Genomic DNA, 7493 nt, shown 5'->3' with positions numbered 1-7493 from the left:
CTTTCTACTCTTACACAAATCTCTTTGGCCTTTTCCCTTCCTTCTTTTAAGGATTACAGTGGTTCATCCTTCTATGCCTGCTTTGAGTTCAGTGTATAGACCTGGATCACCTGGCCCTCCTTCCCAACACAGGTAGTTCACTAATGTTTCTGCTCATTTTTTTCTAGATCATTTTTACAAGCTCCCAGTGAATAAACCTTCAGATTCCTGAAAAACTCATATCAAGAGACGTTAGGGGCTGGGGAGATAGCTCAGTAGTCAAAGCACTTTCCTTGCAAGTAGGGAGACTCAATTATGCTTCCCTAGAATCCACATAAAGTGAGGCACAGTAGCACATGCCTGTAATTCAGTAGTCATTCAGGGAGCTGGTGGCGAAGAAAGAAATCTCTTGAAGCTTAGGTGCCAAGCGTGCTGGAGAATGCAGTGATGAAGACTGACGAAAACAAAGCACAACACTGTCACTGACACATAAGGTTGTCCTCTGATCTTCACTATGTGTACCATACACACTTATACACATACATATCTCAGAGAGAGAGAGAGAGAGAGAGAGAGAGAGAGAGAGAGAGAGAGAGAGAGAGAGAGACTCCATGTCTGCCTTGCTGCTGGGATACCTGTGTGCCTCTGACAAGCTGCTCAGTGGAGACAGAACATAGTCCAGTAATAGGGGTCCTCAGTCCTTGTTTGCTCAGGTGGGAAACACCAGGATTTGGGACAAATGATATCACGATACCACTGGGTGTTGAGAATAGGGCAGGGGGAGGGTCTCCATGACCATGTAGGGGAGATGGAGGGGTGGAGGGGAAACTAGTTTGATGGTGAGTGTCTAGAGTGTGGAAGAAAGAAGGCCTTCTTAGGAGATTTAAGCAAGTCTCTTTACGACAAAGGCAACCCTTGATGAAGAAGATGGCCCTTGTCCAAACTGCTTCATTTGATGATGAATGTGAATACATACACCTTGTTCAGGGTGACCCCAGGAAGCAAAAGACGGATGTCAGATCCCTAGTAACTGGAGCTATAGGCAGAGTGAGTCACCTGACACTAACGCTGGAAACCAAACTCTGCTCATCTGTAAGGACAGTAAGTGCTCTTAACTGTGGAGTCATCTTGCCATCCTCAACAGAAGTTATGCTAGCCTCACAGATCAGAAATGGAAACACTGGTCAAGGTAGGAACACCTTAGATTCTTTCTGAAGCTTTCCTCCTGCTACCAGCAGCCACCTCTCTGTATGCTATGCATTTTTCTCTGTATGCATATATCTGAGACACTCCAATCTCCTTCTTAGGAAGATCCCACTCTGCTTGAATTAGCACCCATTCTAAATGCTTCCCTTTTAATTGATTTACATTTCCAAAAGCCCTGTCTCCAAAGAATTACTGCTGACATTCCAAGAGATAAAGCACTGGGTTCTCTCTCTCTCTCTCTCTCTCTCTCTCTCTCTCTCTCTCTCCTTTCTGTCCTATTTCCTTCCTTCCTATCTGTCCCTTCCCTATCTCCTTCCCACTTTTTTTTCTCTACTGTCTCTTCCCCATTATCTCTCTCATCTGTTTCTCTCTCCCATTTTCTCTCTTCATCCTTTCCTTTCCACTTCTCTCTCTTCCTCTGCTTTCCTCCCCCTTCTATTTCTTTCCTCCTCCTTTCACCCTCTCTCTTTTCACTTCATTTCCTTCTCTCTAATTCACTCCCAGCCCTCTCTATCCATTTCCTTCTGACATAAATACTCAGTCTCAAACCAAGTATCTAGTAATTGCTCTCCCATCACTGAGAATCTCCCCACACTGCTAAAATCTAACCCTGAATTTCTTACGTTACTGCCATAGCTTCTTTGGGCCAGAAGCTTCATCAGATATTTCACCAAATACTGCACTTAGTACTCCATCAGTTCATCATGCACCGCAAGGCACTTCAGAACCTTCCAGGAGCATGGCCACGTGTATTTCAAGTGGACCATTCCTGAATATCCCTCATGTTTCATGTCTAATAGGTGTTAAAGACTGTGATATCTAAGACATGTAACCTGATAACATGAGGGCTTCTTACTAAGACTGGCTAATTTAGCTGTGTGACCTTGGGTAACCTATAAAGTTCTCTGTACCTCAGTCCTATTTTCCTTACTCTCTACCACAGATGTGACAATTTGACTGGCTTTTAGCAAATAAACTAGAGGAACATTGGGTACATCATCGCTCGTTCATATATTTTCATTTAAAAAATAAATTCAAAGGATTCTGAGTTGAAAAATATAAACCACTTTAAAATAAGCATATTTCAATTGGCAAGTTTAACTACTCCTCTGCACCAGAAATTTGTAGTGATTTCTGGGTTTTTATGCCTATCCAGCAATGTTTAAAGGGCAAGGAATCAAAGAATATGAAATTCATTACTGAAGGAAGAGCCTTTGTATTATATGCTTGCTACTGCCAAAGAAAGTGTTAATTCCCATGTCACCATGCTTGAACCTCTAAATAACCCTGCTAGTGACAAAGCACCATGGTTTATTGACTTCTTTGTCCCTTGGTGTCTGTCTATCATGTCAAGCTCTAATACCAGAGTCACAAAGGATATCAATGATTCTCTATAATCAGCTTAAAGTCAGTGCTTTAGATTGTACAGTTCATAAAGGACTCAGCAAAATGTATAACATTCAGGCTTATCCACTAACACTAGTACCAAACAGCCCAGTATTTGTGAGTATGAAGGGCATCACTCTGTTGAACAGATCTGGAATTTCCTAGAGGATCATAAAACCTTCTGTGGTCCCTCTTCCACCAACCACTTTCAGTGAGGTAGTTAAATAAAGAAAGCATGATGGAGTCCGGATGGTTGATTCCTGGTCTCCATGGTGTCATCCCTGTCAGGTCTTAATGCCAGAATGGAAAAGAATGGCCAGGACATTAACTGGACTGCTCAATGTGGGCAGGGTAGACTGCCAACTGTATCATTCTTTTTATACCTAAGGGGGAAAAATAATATACTCTGAGATAAGCCTTTATTGCCCAAAGTCGAGTAAAGTTTATCCACTTTACTGAAACAGGGGTGCTATTCCCTCAAAATTTGGGGTTTTATGTTCTTTTTCTACAAGCATCCATAGATTTAACATCACAGACTTTTAATGAAAATGTTTTACAAGGGAAAGCTCACTAGGTGGTTAATTTCTATTGTCCTTGGTGTGGATCTTGCCAGAATTTTGCTTCAGAGTTTGAACTCTTGGCTGTAATTGAAAAAAAATGAAACCTGGAGAAGAAAACTGCCAGGTTTATGCCCAAACATGCTGGAGAAAGACTTGTACCAAAGCATACCCAGGTGTTGAGTTTTATTACTATGAAAGAACAGTATTTGGGGAAAGCAAATACATTCCAGAGATGGAAAAAAAAATCTATTGTGGCCTTAATTCATAGAAAGTTAGAAACTCTCCTAAGCCAATAAAAAGAAATAAGAATGAGTTTTAACTATAGTGAAAAAAAGCCCTAGAAAGAAAAGAATATGAAAAATTACATCAAAGGACCCCTTTTCCAAGCATTGAGATTGCTCCTAGAGAAATCAGATGCCTGTGATCTTGCCCTTGTGCAGCACAGACTCAGCACCCATTGGATAAGGCAAAATCTACAAACCTTTTTTTGAAGAGACAGATCAGCACAGCTGAGACTTTACAGGTCAGGTATGTTTTATTAAACCTATGCCCTTAATTCTTTTAAAAATGCAAACATTACTTCTTTTCATTAATTTATTCATGTATCCACTTTAAATCCCATTCATACCCCCTCCTTCCTCTCTAACCAGTCCCATACTCACAAATCTCTCTCTCCCATTACCTCCTTTTCTTCTCAGAGGAGAAGATCCCATGGGTAACAACCCACCCTGGGACATCAAGTCACAGAAGGACTAAGCATGTCCTCTCCTGCTAAGGCACAAGGCAGCCTAGTTAGAGGTAGGGGATGCGATGGCAGGCAACATAATCAGAGACAGCCCCCACTCCAGTTGTTGGAGGACCCACATGAAGTCCAAGGTACACATTTGCTTCAAATGTATAAGGGAACTAGGTTCAGCCCCTGTATGTTCTTCGGTTGGTGGTTCAGTCTCTGTGAGCCCCATGGGCCCAGGTTAGTTGACTCTGTAGCTCTTGTAGTGTCTTTGACGCCTCCAGCTCCCTCAATATTGTTCCCCACTTTTCCACAAGATTTTTGGCTGTCAGTCTCTGTGTGTGTTTCTATCAGCTACTGGGTGAAGCTTCTCAGAAAACAGTTATGCTAGGCTCCTCTCTGCAAGCATAGCAGAATATCATTAATAGTGTCAGGGGTTAGCTCTCTCCAGTGGGATTGTCCTCAAGTTGGGCCAGTCATTAATTGGCTATTCCCTCAGTCTCTGCTCCATCTTTATCCCTGCACATCCTATAGGCAGGACACTGCCCAACACCACTTCTAGCCTCAATAGATGCTTGCACTCATGTACACACACACACACACACACACACACACACACACACACACACACACAAATTTAAAACAGAAAATTAATCTTCTATAAGGAAGTAGTTTCTCAACATTCCTTATGTCAGCAAAGAGGTCTCCAAAGACAGAACAAAAATAAATATTACCAGAGCTGGAAACAGTATCAGATTCAACCAGATTTTCAGGGAATTAATTCTACCTTGTATCCTCATTGATAAATACCAACAACCTTGCTGTGGTGTTGGAGTAAAGTTTTATTAAAGAAGAAGAAGAAGAAGAAGAAGAAGAAGAAGAAGAAGAAAAGAAGAAGAAGAAGAAGAAGAAGAAGAAGAAGAAGAAGAAGAAGAAGAAGAAGAAGAAGAAGAAGAAGAAGAAGAAGAAGAGGAAGAAGAAGAATCTGAGAAAATGGCAGTTAGGTTATTATTCTTATAATTCTAAGCAAATCTAGAAGTATTTCTCTTTTTTCAAAGCGTTATTTATTTATGTATATGTGTACATTGTAGACGTCTTCACAACATCAGAAGAGGGCATCAGATCCCATTACAGATGGCTGTAAGCCACTGTGTAGTTGCTAGGAATTGAACTCAGGACCTCTGGAAGAACAGTCAGTGCTGTTAACTACTGAGCCATCTCTCCAGTCCTGAAGTATTTCAATATAGCACATTTAAGTAAAATATTACACCAATGTAGTATTTTTCTTCATAACTGTTTTTGCATCCCATTACTTTTCTATGACACATATCTTTACTGCATGCATCTCTATGCCATATTTAAATTATTAATTTTTACTTCATTATATTCAATAAATAAGGTATAATTTAAAAACATTCTGTCCTGCAGCCCCAGATGATCTTCGATGGGAAAAGACAAAATCATTGAATTAGCTTGATTTTTCTACTCTCAAAAGATAAATAGCTTGGGTGGGGTTCTTTCTCCTGATAGTCACCTATAGAAAGGGCAGCTGTGTCCAGGTGTCACTTCCTGGCTGCCAGTGGAGACAGGGGAAATGGCGTTCCTAGAGCAGTGAACTAACTCTCTCAAGCACAGGTAACTCTTCTTCCCCAGGAGAAATGTGATTGCCAGACACATTTGCTTGTGTTATGCTAGTGTGTGTGTGTGTGTGTGTGTGCGTGTGTGTGTTGTACATGAGTACACACAGCAGAGCATCAAAGTCCTACTCTATTTCTCTTTACTTTAGTCTCTCAGACAGGCTCTCTCACTGAACCTGGAGGTCAGTAACCCCAGTGATCTTCCTGTGCTTCCCTTCACAGTGCTGTGTTTATACATGCTCATGACTGCATAACTGACTCTTCATATGGATGGATGATGGGGATTTGAACCCAGATCTTTGTGTGGGCACATAAAGCATCCTTAACCACTGAGCCATCTTTCAGCCCTCTCTAACTATTTTAAGTGTTTCATCGACATCTTTCTTTGGTTCTTCACAATTTTGCAGAACAAGCAATATCACCTCTGTTTCATGGCAACCAAACAATAACAGGGCTCCTTCCTTCCAATGCTCTTAACTGTAAGCCGGGAAGCTGACAGTAAAATCCTTTCTATCTTGTGGATCTGCCCTTGTCATCAGTTAAAGTACTTAGGATGCCATAAACAGCTTCTTAAATGCTGAAGTTGTAAGTCTAGCAAGTGACAGTAAATAATAACATCACTGTCACCAGCTGCGAGGCAGTGCTGAGAGATTGACAGGCAGATCACATTGTCTGTCACAGAGATTTGAATGTAATGGAAAGAACAATTATGTAGGATACTAGGAACAGGGACAAGAGAAGAGAAAATCTAGATATGAGACCAGGAAGCAACAAGCTTGCAGATGGGGCTGGAGAGATGGCTCACGAGTTAAGAATATGTCCTGTTCTTTGGAGGACCTCAGTTTAGTTCTTAAACCCCATGTCTTGTGGTTTACAACTGCCTACAACTCCAGCTCCAGGGGATCCAATATCCTTTATGGGCATACACACATGTGTGTGGACACACATACTCACAGCTTAGAAACTTAAAAAGATTTCCTGGGTTAATATTCTCAGTTTTCTTTACCTAGGCTGCTGCGGGAGCATTACAAACTCTTGATCAATCACTTCAGCCATTGTTGTTCCCTCTTCTGTCCTTCCTTTGAGCCACAGAGCAATCTCTGTGGGATTTCCCAGCAGGGATGCTGCTCAGCTCACATCCATGTACACTCTTCCCTTTCCTCTTCCTTCACACAAGCCTACTTTTGATTTTATTCTTCTTTCTCTGAAAATTCTATTTTTTTCTAGGAACGTTAGCTTCCTCATCAAGTCCAGATGACAGAATGGAAAGGCTTTCAGGGAAGCTATGCATAGTAGCTTGTGCCTGTAATGCTAGCACTAGGGAGGCTGAGACAGGAAGATTGGCAAGAGTCCAAGGTTAACCTTGACTATGTAGCAAGACGGACAAGATTAAAACGAGGGAAAAATGTAAAAATCAAGGAGATGGGAATGGATTCTAATCATTTAATATCTCTCTCTCTCTCTCTCTCTCTCTCTCTCTCTCTCTCTCTCTCTCTCTCTCTCTGTCTGTCTCAGACAGGGGTTGAGAGAATCCATGACCTTGTTATTCATTCTCTTGAATTATAAGGTTTTCTGGACATAATCTAAAACAGACTTTTACTCTTGAAACAAAGAGTATTAGTTTGCAGAAACAGAGCATACCTCTAAAGAAACAGATGAGACACCCATAAGAGACTGTATGCCATTTCCAGCTGTATGAGTCACCGTTCTGGTTGTCATAGCAACATACCTAACAAAAGCAAATTAAGAAAAAAGGGTTTATTTTTGACTCATAGTTCAGTGTATCTTGACAAGAAAATACAGAACATGAAGCCATTGACCATGATTTACATCTATGTCGAGGAATCAAAGAGAGATGAATGCTGGTGCTTCTTACTCAGCCCTGGACCTCAGCACATGGGATGCTGCTGTCTACATTTATGTTTAATATTCATACCTCAATTAACGCAACTTAGAAGTTCCTTCACCCATATGCCAAAGGTTCTTCCACTAGGT

The 7493-nt window shown here is 41.2% G+C and overlaps 1 pseudogene; it reads left to right on the top strand.

The window, feature by feature from the left end:
• Nucleotides 1-1150: 1150 nt before the first annotated feature.
• On the top strand, nt 1151-3392 carry LOC116911577 (annotated as a pseudogene).
• Nucleotides 3393-7493: the final 4101 nt, after the last annotated feature.

Source organism: Rattus rattus, chromosome 10 (genome assembly GCF_011064425.1).
Source record: "Rattus rattus isolate New Zealand chromosome 10, Rrattus_CSIRO_v1, whole genome shotgun sequence".
Lineage (NCBI taxonomy): Eukaryota > Metazoa > Chordata > Mammalia > Rodentia > Muridae > Rattus > Rattus rattus.
This window is presented reverse-complemented; position numbering and strand designations above follow the sequence as displayed.